The sequence below is a fragment of the Thermobia domestica genome, chromosome 11 (assembly GCF_964235325.1).
Source record: "Thermobia domestica chromosome 11, izTheDome1.hap1.1, whole genome shotgun sequence".
Lineage (NCBI taxonomy): Eukaryota > Metazoa > Arthropoda > Insecta > Zygentoma > Lepismatidae > Thermobia > Thermobia domestica.
Window position 1 is genome coordinate 131,627,458 of NC_137464.1, and position 16,032 is coordinate 131,643,489.

Below are 16,032 nucleotides of genomic sequence, written 5' to 3' on the forward strand. Positions count from 1 at the left end.
GTTCGGATTCCACGTTAATCAGTAGGTCCACGTCTCATATAGCCTCGCTGCTGAAAGGGACGCTAAACTAAAAAATCAAAAAATCAACTCAAATTCACGCTGCTCAATTCCTTTTTTCCCATTACATATTTGTTTTACCGTACCTGTTTGTTGTTTTCATTTTTTAATCATGGCCGAATCGGGTTTTACTGTTCGCAATGAAATCACTCGTCATTATAGACGATTTATGTACGTTTATGTATTATGAGGTGTACGTCAACCATTTAGCTTAGTTTTGAAAAGAATGTATGATAACGTGTGAGAATATTAAATCACAGAAAAGGCTTGACATGCCCCGACGTGGAAAGCAAACCCACCGAGGATTGAACCAGGGCCTTCCACGTCCGAACCATGTACGCTAACCGCTTAGTCACAATAATAATAAAAATACGCTATACAGATTTTGTTTCGACAATTACGCATGGGTATCGTTAATGTTTGATGAATCTCTTCAACTTGCAAACGCATCATTTAAAGGTCGTTGTGAGTGGGGAAAAAAAATGCTTACGCGTGCTTTATCACATCTCAGTACTGATGAAACATTCATTCATTTCATGCATTCTTTTTATCACTATAGAATGATAGGTCAGTTAAATGCTGATGCAATGGTCTCGAGTTTGACAGCAATAAAACACTCATTTCAGTAACATAATTATTTTTTAAAAAACTTTGATTTCTAGTACACGTGCTTTCATAATGAGATTCTGAACGTCACCGCCAGGGAATCAAACTCAGGACCTTTACATGAATTGCTTAGTTAAGAATTTATCATGAATGTTATGATTTCATGTTTATCAGGTGATTAAGATTTTTCTTTCTTCTTTTCTTTTGTAGTAAATTCACGCTGCACAATTCCTTTTTTCCCCACATTACATATTTGTTTTACCGTACCTGTTTGTTTGTTTTCTCCTTTTATTAACCATGGCCGAATCGGGTTTTACTGTTTGCAATGAAATCACTCGTCATTATAGACGATTTAACATTGAGGGCAGAATGCTCGAAGTTCAATTCAATGCACCGCCCGTAGGAACCGATATCATACAGTATGTACATAACAGTTTCCAAGCAATGCTGGACCATTTGTTATCCAATGTCGACGATGAGGCGATGGTTGGTTTATCGGTAATATCGCCACGCAACACGAATAAACCATTTTGGGTGAGTTTTCGCCAAGCACGAAACCTGACACTGGAAACGATGTGGGCCTCGTTCGAAAGAGTGTTACAAAGTAACAATGCATTTCTCCTGCACGAACCATTTACCGTTCATTTTCATCGTGTGGATATTCCACGTGGCTACGGCGGTTTGCGGCAAGGAATACTTCAAAATGAAGAATTGTTACGTTGCAAACGAGGGATTGTACGTGTACAAAATCAAGATTCAAGGTGTTTGGCGTACGCCTTTGTTATTGCTATTGGTCTGAAGGCATACAAGAATGTAGATGTGCAACGTTATAAGCAGTATCAACGCCAATCGAAATATGTTGTGGACCAAGAAGTCGATGCGTTATGTGCAAATGCAAGAGTCAATTTGGATCATGGTGCCAGTGTAAATGAAATTCGACAATTCCAGTCATACCTCAAAGAATATAAAATTACAGTGTATACCAGTTTCACAGGCCATGATATCATGTACGAGGGGCCCAACGACGAAAATCGCACTCCCATAAATTTGATTTGTTTGGCTGGCCATTTTGACATCATCCAATCCTTAACTGCTTGTTTTGCAACCAAGTTCTACTGTGAGGCGTGCCATAAAAAGTATAGTAAACGCAATGAACATGTAAAAAATTGTCCTGTAACGTGCTCCAAATGTTTACAGAGACCACTATGCGACAAGAACCAAACGCCGATATTTTGCAACGACTGCGATCGGCAATTTTACGGCGAAGAATGTTTTAATAATCATCGTAATATTGTATATCATCGTGGGGAACCTGTATGCAAAATGGTGAAGCAATGTACTAGATGCTACAGAGTATATTCCTTTGTGCATACTGGACAACGCCTTCATGATTGCAATGAGATCTTTTGCAATGTTTGTAAGAAGATTGTTCCGGGATCACATCAATGTTTTATGCTTCCTGATCGACAATGCTTGAAACCAGGTGTTCCTTCACTCATGCACGCAAAGAAAGCCTTGTTGATATTCTATGATATAGAATCTATGCAGGACACGAATATTGGTGATAATACGTATGTACACATTCCAAATTTATTGGTTGCACAACAAGTATGTTATGCATGTGTTGAAAACAATAATATCCAGCAGTGTTGCAGTACGTGTGGTCAGCGCCAGCATATTTTCCAAGGAGAGGATCCAGTTTATAATTTTCTCCAGTACTTGCGGTAACGTCGTCCCAATATAAATAGGATTTTCTGTGTCGCGCACAACGCTAAGGGATACGATGGACATTTTATCCTAAAGACCATGGTAGAACAATGCCAATGGAGACCCGACGTCATATTAAATGGGACCAAGATACTGAGTTTAACCTTGAATAATCTGACGTTCATTGACTCGTTGAACTTCTTGCCTATGGCATTAAGTAAATTGTCAAAAGCGTTCAATTTACCCGCAACCAAAGGCTACTTCCCGCATTTCTTCAACACCAAGGAGAATCAATCGTATATTGGACCACTTCCAGAAACAAAGTATTATGGTGCAGATGAAATGGCCGTCGAAGACAGAAACAAGTTCATGCAGTGGTACAACGATCATCGTAATGACACGTTTGATTTCCAGAAGGAAATTCTCAAGTATTGTATTCAAGATGTCAATGTACTGCGACAAGCATGCGTTTCGTTTATGACGTCATTTGAAACAGAAACCAAAGTGAATCCCTTCTTGGAGACGATCACGATTGCAAGTGCTTCCAATCTAGTATTCCGCCGGAATTTCCTCAAACCCAACACCATTGGAATTCTACCGGCACACGGATATCGATGGAGAAGTACCCAATCGATCGCTGCAATGCAATGGCTGGCCTACATTGAAAAAACCGAAGAAAAACAAATCTTACATGCGGCCCGACAAAAAGAAGTGTTTATTGCGGGATTCCATGTTGATGGCTACTACCAAGATCCTGAGACGTTAGAGGAGCACGTCTACGAGCATGCCGGCTGCTTTTATCACGGGTGTAAAGTATGTTTTACTACAGGCCGTAATCAGCCCATCTACAGCAATCCAGAAGACACCATGGAATTCCGTTATGAACGAACGCAACGAAAAAATGCAAGACTGCGTGAATTGGGGTACATTGTACATGAAATGTGGGAGTGCGAATTTAATCAGTTCTTAAAACAAAATCCTGCAATGGCGACGTATCTGAAGAATCACCCGTACATGAACCGCAGACCATTAAATCCAAGAGATAGCTTTTTTGGAGGAAGGACCAATTGCGTGAAATTGTACCACCAAGTCGATGAAAAAGCAGGAGAAGTAATAAAATATTTCGATATTGTCTCGCTTTATCCTTATGTAAATAAGTGTGCTAAATACCCTGTAGGGCATCCACGAATTTATCTACAGGGTGATGAAAATATACCATCAATAAATAAAGTCAATTGTCTGATCAAAATGACGATATTACCAAGTCGCCATCTTTATCATGGTCTCCTGCCTTACCGATGTAACAAGAAACTACTCTTTCCACTGTGTGCTGCGTGTGCCGAAGAAATGAACCCAGACCCTACAGCAACGTGTACGCACAACGATCAGGAGCGGTGCCTCACTGGAACATGGGTATCATATGAAATACAGAAAGCAATAGAATTAGGATATCAACCGGTGGAAATTTTTGAAATTTGGGACTATGACATTGAACAATATGATCCCATCACGAAAACAGGTGGCTTGTTCACGGAATATATCAATACGTTTTTGAAATCAAAAATGGAAGCGTCTGGCTGGCCCAGTTCCTGTGTGACCGAAGAAGACAAATCAAAATTCATACAAACCGTCCTGGAGCGTGAAGGTATTGCATTGGATCCGTCCAAAATTGAAAATAATCCTGCACGAAGAAGTTTATCTAAGCTTTGTGTGAACTCTCTATGGGGAAAGCTTTGCCAGCGTACAAACTTTAGCCAGACCACAATTATTGATCGGCCGGAAGAATTTTATGAAAAACTCACTTCCCCCGACATTAAACTCCATCAAATTGTACCCATCAATGATACGATGTTGTATGCGTTCTGGGAGTACAGTGAACATGTGCCTGTTCAAAACCGAAACACCAATGTCGTGTTAGGTGCATTTACAACATGTCAGGCACGTCTGGAACTGTACAAGTACCTGGAAATGTTGCAGGAACGTGTTTTATATTTCGACACGGATTCTGTAATATTTACGGAGAAGCCCGGGGAGCCAACCATTGAACCTTCTACGTACTTGGGATGCTTATCGGATGAGATGGAGTCTTACGGACCACGAGCATACATCAAAACATTTGTCAGTGGAGGACCGAAAAATTACAGCTTAGAAATATACAATCCGGATACCAACGTCACCAGTTACATATGCAAAATTAGAGGATTTACATTAAACTACAATGCAGGACAACAATTAAATTTCAACACGCTAAAAGAAATGATTACAAATCAATGCCGTGGACAAGTCACCATCACTATCCCCCATAAGATATGCAGGACCAAAGACCATACCATCGTCACACGCAAAGAAGAAAAAATGTACAGTATCCAGTACACAAAACGTCGATTTAAAGAATTCAATTCTTATGATACGGTTCCGTACGGGTACGTTAAAAAACAGAAGATGGAACTGGAAAAAGAAGATGAAGAAGAAAAAACTGTAAATACCCAATAAGGCCGCCATTTCTTTTTTTCCTTTTCCTTTTCTTCTTTCCCTTCCTTAACCACAAAGCAGCAACACCAAGAAGAAAATGAAGTACCCACAAGAGTTCATAAACCATCAACACCACCATCAGTGGAAGAAATGCAGAATCCCGTACCGAAGGAGGAACCTTGACCATAAAGCAGCAACACCAAGAAAAATGCAGTACCCAGAAGAGTTCATAAACATCCATCAGTGAAAAAAAATGCTGTCATCTCGTACCCGAGGAGGAAGATGAACCTAAACAGATCCATCATTTACGAGTAAGTTTTATTTCTCTTATCAATATTGACTCGTTTTTATTGTTTCAGAAAAAAAAAGAAATTCATAAAGTAATCCGTCGTTTCTTCTTTTTCTTTACAGGATACGTCTACAACATTCGAAGATGATGACACGTCCAACATATTCATTAAACTAGATCCTGTATTTATTATGTTAATAAACATGTATAGGAAGAGCACATACTTTTCGTTAAAATACAACAAGTTGAAAAAAAAATATGTTTTATTATTTCTTGAAACCCTGAACACTTGTTTTCAAATCATGGTAATCTTGAAAATTTAAGGTGGAAAATATATTCAAGATTTGGTTTACATGATTTTGTTCGAAAATTAATTAATTTTTAGTGTCCAAAATTTGATTTTTAATTTAGTTCGAAAAATTGATTTGAAAACTTTCAAATGTGGTTTACATCTTTAGTTCGAAACTTGTTTTTAAAAATTGGTTCGAAATTTTTTTGTTTAAAATTTTTGTTTAATTTTTTTAGTTTGAAATTTATTTGTAATTTTTGTTTCGAAATTTTTTGTTCGAAAATTTTTTGTTTGAAACTTTTTTGTTTCAAAATTTTTAGTAACAAACTTTTTTTGGTTCGAAAATTTTTAGTTTTGAAATTTTTTTAGTTCGAAAAAATTTTAGTTTAAAATTTCTTGTACTCTGCGGAACCGTTTCGAAAAGAATCGGAGCAGTTTAGGTAAGAAAAATCTGGCAACACTGTTTCCATTAATGAAGCGCTTACTGAGCGTTTAAAAAAAATCGCTTAAACTCACAACAATGTGTTATAAGAAATCTACAAGCGACACCCCTCTTTCACCATTGTTACTTCCAGAGACATAGGCTACTAATTCAAGGACAAGATCTCCATCAAGGTAAGAAAGCTGGTAATCATCTTATCTGCCAAAGAGAACGATAATATTTAATGTAAACTTCAGTACAATATCATGATACCAAAAAAAGGGTTATTTAAGGAGGAGGTTGAACCCTTCATGGGAACTTTACGCATAACCATAAAAAGGGAACTAAATTCTAAAAACCATGTCTAGGGTGATCACCAACATATCGCTCTATATTTCACTCATGGGCTGTGGGGGTTAAGATCATGTGACTTCTATCAACCAATCAACATCATGGTACCAAAGCAATCATCTTACCCATAAAAGGAAACAAATGAGTGAGGATTTTCCCATGTAATCTGTTCACCGTGTGGCGGATCTAAGATCATGTGACCTCTATCAACCAATCAAAATCGAGATACCAAAGTATACATCAGAAAGGACACCCTAATTTCAAAAATCCTAGGACCTAAAATCACGTGATCTCTATCATCCAATCAGAATCAAGGTACCAAAGCACTTATCTTACACGTAAAAGGAAACGAATTAGTGATGGATTTCCCCGCAAGGGTAAAACATGACGTCATACCATGTGACCTGTTCACCGTGTAGCGGGTCTAAGATCATGTAACCTCTATCAGCCAATCAGTATCGTAGTACCAAAGTACTCATCAAAGAGGATACCCAAATTTCAAAATCCCAGGGTCTAAGATCATGTGACCACTATCAACCAATCAAATTCAAGGTACCAAACCACTCATCTTACCCATAAAAGGTAACGAATTTTAAAAAATCCCTGAGCCTAAGATCATGTGACCTCTATCAACCAATCAGCATCGTGGTACCAAAGGATTCATCTTACCCGTAAAAGGGAACGAATTTCAAATATCGCAGGGTCTAAAATCACGTGACAGCTGTCAACCAATCAGAAACACACATCTTACCCGTAAAAGGGAACAAATTTCAAAAATCCCGGGTGAGGGATTTCCCCGCGGGGTGACTCATGACGTCATACCACGTGACCTGGAAATTTGAATTTCCCGCGTGGGCGGGGCCTAACGTCACGTGACCTCTCTCAGCCAATCAGAATCGAGGTACCAAAGCACTCATCTTAGCCGTAAAAGGGAACGGAGTTCAAATATCCTGGTCATAAAAGAGAGTGAGGATGAGTCATTCGGGCGAACGGGGGGACTACTACTGAAGCGCACCCCTGAAATAGAGTTATGCTAATCGTAATCTTCTGAGATAGATACCCCCCGAGGAATAAGTAAACAAACAAACAAACAAACAAACAAACAAATAAATAAATAAATAAATAAATAAATAAATAAAAATAGTTTCGTAATGTTTATCTTCCGTATACGAGTAATTGAAAAATTTTAGTGTCTCAACAATGAGAGCAGTATACAGGTGATCCGGCGTTCCTGGCGGAACTTCCCTAGTTGCGGACAAAATTTCACACTATACCCTCTTTCGGCTCTCCCCCCCCACGGTAGTTTTAAGAATTTTTATCTATTATCTACTCCCTTGGAGTAACTGTTGCTCTGTATTTTCACGGGCTTGCAACCGTCAGAATGAATATCTTGGCTGCTTTCCCAGCTACCCATTCAGCATGCAATAGATACATGCAATAACAATCAAATCCCACACAAACTACTCTACCCATCAAATATTTTAACATGGAAAGTTCTTTTACGCAACGTAATTCGTTTGTTTAAAATGGAATAGACCTAAATACAACTTTTTTTTTTATGTTCTGGAGATTCGATAGCGAGATCGCTCACGTCAAAAAATGAGAATTAGTGCTCTGACAATCTGGTAGAAATACAACATGCCATATATACATTACTGTGATTACATTGCTATTTATTCAATGATTATTTTGCTTAGAGCTTTCTTACTCTCCAGGGTACTCTTCAAGGGTATACAATTACTCTTCACTTATGTCGCGAAAAAATATTCAGCTTGCAAATTTATTTCGAGAACTTCTCATTCCCTAATACATGTTTATTCTCTCAATTTGTATGTACAACCGACAAACTTACACAGAATCTCAACCGAGTTCAAATGTGAGGTGTCTGCTGTGAAACACAGGTCAGTTATATGGGAGGAGCTTTTAGAGTGCAATTCTAGGAACACTGTGGGCTTTTAGAGTGTAATTCTAGGAACGCTGTAGGGGGCCATCCCGCTCCACCTGAGACAAAAAAAAAAGAAAAAAGAAATCTGGCGGCACACAACTAATTCACACTGGTTACAAAGCAGGCACAACAAAACAAAGTTCTGAATGAAATATGTTTATTTTTTTGCACTATTCCATTTTCCGAACAATAACGTTTACCGGTGACTTGTTATCCCTCCACCATAGCCACCATGAAAACAAATTCAATCGGAATTTGGGCAGCTTGTTTGATCACGAATAATTATCGTTTGATCTCAACGCATAATGACGTATTGCACACAATTTGGCTAGGGCTTGTTAGCCCTTGATATTCGGCATGTACTATTCCATAGATATTTCAATCATAAATAGGTAAGCCAAGTTTCGTTAGTTTCTGGTAGAAAGTATGACAGATAAAGTTGATTGTTTATTTAACAATTATGGCCTCTAACAATGAAACTAACAACAACTGAAATCGACAAGTACCATTTCATAGATATATCAGTGGTAATCCGATGGGTGTGCCAAGTTTGGTCAGTTTCTGGTACAAAATATAGCAAAGTTGATTCTTTGTTTAACGATGGTGGCCTTCGACAATGAAACTAACAACAATATGTGAAATCAACACCTACTATTTCCTAGATATTTCAATCTTAAATGGGTGTGCAAAGTTTGGCCAGTTTCTGGTAAAAAGTATGGCTGATAAAGATGATTATTTATTTAATAATGGTTTCCTCTAACAATAAAACTAAAAACAATATGTGAAATCGACACGTACCATTCCATAGACATCTTAATCGTAAATGAGTGTGCCAAGTTTGGCTGGTTTGTGGTAGAAAGTATGGCAGGTAAAGTTGTTTGTTTATTTAACAATTTAGAAATCCATCCATTGTGTATTTAACAAGGTGGTCTTCAGCAACGAAACTAACAACAATACATGAAATCGACACTTAGCATTCCCTAGATATTTAAAACTTAAATTTCTGTGCAAAATTTGGTCAGTTTCTGGTAGAACGTATGGCAGATAAAGTTGATTGTTTATTTAACAATGGTAGCCTATAACAATGAAACTAACAACAATATGTGAAATCGGCAGGTACCATTCCTTAGATATCTCTGTTGTAATCCGATAGGTGTGCCAAGTTTAATCAGTTGGTGGTAGAAAGTGTGACAGATAAAGTTGATTTTATATTTAATGATGGTGGCCTTCAACAATGAAACTAACGACAATATGTGGAATCCACACGTACCATTCACTAGATATCTCAATCTTAAATGGGTGTGCAAAGTTTCTTCACTTTCTGGTAGAAAGTACGGCATATAAAGTTGATTGTTTACTTAACAACGGTGGCCTCTAACAATGAAACTAACAACAATATGTGAAATCGGCACAAACCATTCCATTGATATCTCAATCGTAAATGAGTGTGCCAAGTTTCGTTAGCTTGTGGTAGAAAATATGGCAGAATAAGTTGACTGTATATTTAATAATGGAGAAATCCAACGATTGTTTAACAATGGTGGCCATCAATAATGAAACTAACAACAATATGTGAAATCGACACATAGCATTCCCTAGATATTTCAACTTTAAATGGGTGTGCAAAGTTTGGTCAGTTTGTGGTAGAACGTATGGCCGTTAAAGTTGATTGTTTATTTAACAATGGTAGCCTCTAACAATGAAACTAACAACAATATGTGAAATCGACCCATACCGTTCCATAGATATCTTAATCTTAAATGAGTCTGCAAATTTTGGTTAGGTTGTTGTAGAAAGTGTGGCAGAAAAACTTGATTGTTTATTTACAATGGTGGCCTTCAACAATGAAACTAACAACAATATGTAAAATCGACACTCAATCTTAAATGCGTGTGCAAAGTTTGATCACTTTCTGTTAGAAAGTATGGGACATAAAGTTGATTTTTTATTTAACAATCGTGGCCTCTAACAATGAAACTAACAAAAATTAATGAAATCGACACGTACCGTTCCATAGATATCTCAATCGCAAATGAGTGCGCCAAATTTGGTTAGTTTGTGGTAGAGAGAGTGTAAGATAAAGTTGATTGTTTATTTAACAAAGGAGAAATCCAACGATTGTTTATTAAACAATGGTGGCCTTCAACAATAAAAGAACAACAACATGTGAAATCGACACATACCATTCCATAGATATCTCAATCGTTTATGAGTGTGCAAAGTTTGGTTAGTTTGTGGTAGAAAGTATGGAAGATAAAGTTGATCGTTTATTTGACAATGTAGAAATCCAACGATTATGTATTTAACAATGGTGGTCTTCGACAATGAAATTAACAACAATATGACAAATCGAAACATCTTTCCCTAGATATTTCAATCTTAAATGGGTGTGCAAGATTTGGTCAGTTTCTGGTAGAAAGTATGGCAGATAAAGTTGATTGTTTATTTAACAATGGTGGCCTCTACAATGAAACTATCAACAGTAAGTGAAATCGACACGTACCGTTCCATAGATATCTCAATCGTAAATGAGTGCGCCAAATTTGATTAGTTTGTGGTAGAAAAAGTGTAAGATAAAGTTGATTGTTTATGTAACAATTTAGAAATCCAACGATTGTTTATTTAACAATGGTGGCCTTCAACAATGAAAGAACAACAATATGTAAAATCGACACATACCATTCCATAGATATCTCAATCGTTCACGAGTGTGCAAAGTTTGGTTAGTTTGTGGTAGAAAGTATGGCAGATAAAGTTGATCATTTATTTAACAATGGAGAAATCCAACGATTATGTATTTAACAATGGTGGTCTTCGACAATGAAATTAACAGCAATATGACCATTCGAAACATCTTTCCTAGATATTTCAATCTTAAATGGGTGTGCAAGATTTGGTCAGTTTGTGGTAGAAAGTGTGGCAGATAAAGTTGATTGTTTATTTAACAATGGTGGCCTTCAACAATGAAACTAACAACAATATGTGGAATCCACACGTACCATTCCCTAGATATTTCAATCTTAAATGGGTGTGCAAAGTTTGGTCAGTTTCTGGTAGAAAGTATGGCAGATAAAGTTGATTGTTTATTTAACAATGGAGAAATCCAACGATTGTTTATTTAACAATGGTGGCCTCGAACAATGAAACTAACAACATGTGGAATCGAATGGTACCATTCAGTAGATATCTCTGTGCTAATCCGATGGGTGTGCCAAGTTTGGTCAGTTTGTGATAGAAAGTGTGGCAGATAAAGTTGATTGTTTATTTAACAATGGTGGCCTTCAACGATGAAACAAACAACAATATGTGGAATCCACACGTACCATTCCCTAGATATTTCAACCTTAAATGGGTGTGCAAAGTTTGGTTAGTTTCTGGTAGAAAGTATGGCAGATAAAGTTGATTGTTCATTTAACAGTGGTGGCCTCTAACAATGAAACTAATAACAATATGTGAAATCGACACGTGCCATTTCCTAGACTTTGTAACGTCCATTAACCAGATTATATCCGTTTTTGCATAATTTTTGAATTGTTTATTTTATTTTGATTGTTTTAATTTTATTAGTTTTATATGTTAACATTGGTGACAATGACGCCATCTATCGTTTTAGACACAAACTATTTGGACGTTATGAATAACCTTAATACTATGAAATTCTCTTCTTCCATGGTGAAATGGAAAAAGATCATGTAATTGCCACTACTTTACAAGAATATAACCAAAAACGTCAGTAGAAAACACATAAAATTTACTTTTTGAGGCTCGTTTTGGCGCCCCTCTTTCTCTGGTGCCCCGGGCAGTCGCTCGGCCCTTGGTCCAGCCCAGAAAGTACGGACGCATAACTAAGGACTGCGGAGGAGAGGTTAAGCTTCATGTTATGCCACTGGTTTCACGTGTTTGAAATGTTCAGTAAATGGTCGGTTAGTGAAATAATTTCGACGGTTACTGATGTTTAAAGTTTAGCTAAGACAAAGTTACCTAACCAAATACATTTGATATCGCGATGCCACAATTTGATTTTTCCTCACATAAAAAAAATAAAAACAATAGTAATTAGAACCCTTACTCATACTGGGCTCGAACTAAAAACCTAATTCGTACAGACTAGTTTCTCTGACCAACTGAGTTTCGATTTCTTACGCGAAAGAAGTCTGTTATATTACGAGGCATGCTTTTCATTATCAAAACTGTTCGAAGTAATACGAACATGGCTTAAGAACAGAGGCGTAACTGAATTACCACCCGATTGACCTTGAGGGAAAATCACCAAAAGGTAGCTATAAACGTAAGTTCAGCATGCATTTCTGTGGAGCTCTGTTCAGTATTCCTATCTGCCAATCATGCTTGTTCGTAGGAGTAATATTTTACAAACCTAACCTTTCGATAGAGCACAATGGCAGAGAAAGGGAAGGAATTCTTGCCCTTGTGAACGTGGGATACTACCATGTGCAATAAAACTGTCGCGTCTCCTTGAAGTGATATTTCATCGAAAACAACTCGTTTTCCTTTATATATCCGAAGTTTTTGAGGGTTTCAAAATGAGGAAACGTTACTGACAAACAAGGACGCATTTAGGGGTGGGTCTAGGGGGTCCGGACCCCCTCTGAAATCCCAACTTTTCTGTAAATTTAGCCTACTTTTGGGGGCTATCTTTTAAAATTTTATTATAATTTATCCTAATATTGAAGTCGGACCCCTCCCGAAATAAATTACTGCATACGTGTCGGCTGACAATTTTCAATATATTCGTTAAATAGTTGCCTAAGAAGAGATTGTATCATGAGAGGCGTCCTATAGGGTATGGTGGTGGGAAAGAGAGGGAGGGGGCGAAGGAGACTACAATTAATGGATGATATTAAAACAGAAAGATCATATGTGAAGACGAAAAGGTTAGCGGAGGACCGTGGAGCATGGAAGCTTCTCAGCTGCGGCAAGTGACCTGCCAATAAAGGCAGAATACCTATGATGATGACGTTAAATAGTAAAGTAAAATAACTAAGTTAGGAGCAAAAAGCTTCAACACGGGCTAACTTTTGTCCACTGCCAATATTGTTAGAAGGGATATTCATAGCAAAAACTGCTAGTCAATGCTGAACCTTGGAACGTCACCCCGAACAAAAAGCCTATTATTGAGAAATACATATGAAACATGTTATGAAACATGAAAACTTATCCAGCTTTTATCTGGCATGAAATTATTATATACACCAAAATTCACTCTCCTAAAATGTGTATCTAAACATTGCTCTACCTATCTATGAAGCAATGAAATTTTTTTATCGAAATATGTGAGCAGGAAACTCTAACAGCCAGCCATTTTATTTAAATCGTAATAAACCCTGTAACCGTGCATTAACGTGAAGACAAAGCTTGGTCCATTGGTAAAGTGTTGGAAGAATGAAAACTCAATGTTCGTAGATTCGAATCTATCCACTCATCACAACATTTTATTCTTATGTGTAACGATGAAATAAGAAAAAAAATGTATAACCGTTAAGACAAAACTTCAACCAAGTCTGAAGAGAACAATACTAAAATAGTAACACAATGACGTCAACCAAGAATTATTTCATGTAGCGTTTGGACGAAATTACAGCTGTCAACAATTGCAGAAGTAAAAACAGGCTGATAGGTGTAATGCAGTCTAGACTTCTGAATGCATTTACTTCCTGAAAACTTCCGTCTTGTCATTGGTATGTCGTAAGTCATGGTAAAACCTTTCAATTGGAAGTAAAATGACACAAACTAAAACAGTTTTAAATCAATAAATGTCTGTGTGTAAAAGTAGGTGTCTCTTATTTGGAGTTCCTTTTATTTTGACGCGACAAATGAAAGAAAGTATGGTGTTCGAAAAAAAATCAAATTTGAGATTTCAACGAATTTACACGTATTAACTTATAGCTCCTAACACCGAAAAAGTTATTTTTCGATACATGTCCATCTGTTCGTCTATTCGTTCGCTACATTTTTCTGTGCATTTGCCTAGAGGCCATACCGTTTAATTTATCTGCACCAATAGTTTTTTTTTTTTTTTAATTTCCCTCCTACTCCCAAAACGAGGGTAGTTTCCAGTACGGTGAAAATAGAAAAAAAGATATTATCTCATAACTGGCTCTAACGGTCTTGTTTTCTTTCTTTTTTTTATAAATCAATATTTAATTAGCAACCCTATTTTGTGGTATAAGGCATTTATCTGAGAAAAATCTACAAGGGGTAGTTTATACTAAGGGGTGAGTTTTTTCTCAGTGATTTTCTCAAAATGGACTCAAGTGTTTTCGTTCATATTTTATAAATAAATATTTCATTAATAACTTAACAATATGGCATAACTCGTTTGTCCTAAAAAAAAATGCGAGGGGTAGTTTATTTTTGGTGGAGTGTGTTGTCTGGGCGATTTTCTCAAAAACGACTCAAAAGAGTTTATTCATATAGCAAAAATTAATATTTCGTTAATAAGTAGTTTACTCTTGGGGGTGTTTTTCCTCCACGGTTTTCTCAAAAGTGAGTCAAGCAATTTTGTTCGTACTCAGAAATAAATATTTCATTAAAAACCTAATAATATGGAATAACTCGCTTACCCTGAAAGAATCCTCAAGAGAGAGTTTATTCGGGGAGTTATTTTTCCCTCCCGATTTTCTCAAAAATTACTCGCGCAATTTTATTAATTCATAAATAAGTATTTCATTAATAACCCTATATTTTAGTATAAGTCATTTCTATGAAAAACAAATACAACGGATAGTTTATTTTGGGGGTCAAGGTTTTTTCCCGACTATTTTCTCGAACGACATGCGATTTTGTTCAAATTTCGCAACTAAATATTTCATTAATAACCAAAAGTATATCTTAACTCATTGTTCGAAACAATTCACAAGAGGTAGGTTACTCCTGACGTGTTCTTTTTGAACGACTTTCTAAAAAATGACTCATTTATTTTTTTTTTTTTTTCATATTTCATAAACAAGGATTGCATTAATTGGTATATTATATGTCTAATGAAAATGTGCTCAAAGTGTGAGTTAGTTTTGTATGTGGATTTTCTTCAATCGAAGTTTTTTATTCGAAAATCTGACATTCGATGTATTTGAATAATACGATAATTTTATTCGTATTATCCAAATACACACTTCAGTAACAACTGCGGCCTAACACAGTTAAGAAATTGAATTGAAAAAGTTTAGTGCGGTGGCCCTGTAACTGAATATTTTTTGGTAAACTCCCTAGCTTTTTGTGGTAAACTCAGGCTTTTCTTTTTCGAGTGACAAAAGAGAGAAGAAAATATAGTGATTGTGAAAATAATATATCAAATTCAGATTTCAACGGATTTACATGTTTCATGGCGTCTACATACCGACAATGTGATTTTTCGCCACCCGTCCTTCCGGTCCGTCCGTTCGGTACACTTTTCTATGCACTCGCCTAGAGGCCATACCGTTCAACGTATCTACACCAAATTTTAAACTTAGGGTTTACATAGTATTCCTACAGGAGATTTTCCAATTTTTTTCCTACCACCTAAAATAAGTGTGGTTTACCAACAGCCGAAAATCGAAAACAGCTATTTTCTCAAAAATGGTTTTAACGATTTTGTTTATTTTTCATTAATCAATATTTAATTAACAACCCTATATTGCAGTATCAGATATTTCTCTTAGAAAAATTTACGAGGGGTAGTTTATTCTTGGAGGCGACTTTTTCTCGACGATTTTCTCAGAAAAGACTGGCAAATTTTGTACACACTTCATAAATAAATATTTAACCTTACAACATGGTATAAGTCAATTGACCTGAAAAATATATGAGTAGTAGTTTATTCTTGGAGTTGAATTTATTTCCAGTGAGTTTCTCAGACACGACCAGTTGGCAACCCTGTATCTCGACAACGAAGCTAA

At 36.6% G+C, this 16,032-nt stretch overlaps 1 protein-coding gene across 4 annotated transcripts in view; it reads right to left on the reverse strand.

Annotated features, from left to right (window-relative positions):
• LOC145664449 (DNA topoisomerase 2-binding protein 1-A-like) overlaps positions 1 to 16,032 on the reverse strand; it is a 1,008,895-nt gene that overhangs the window by 944,756 nt on the left and 48,107 nt on the right. The window lies entirely within an intron of this gene.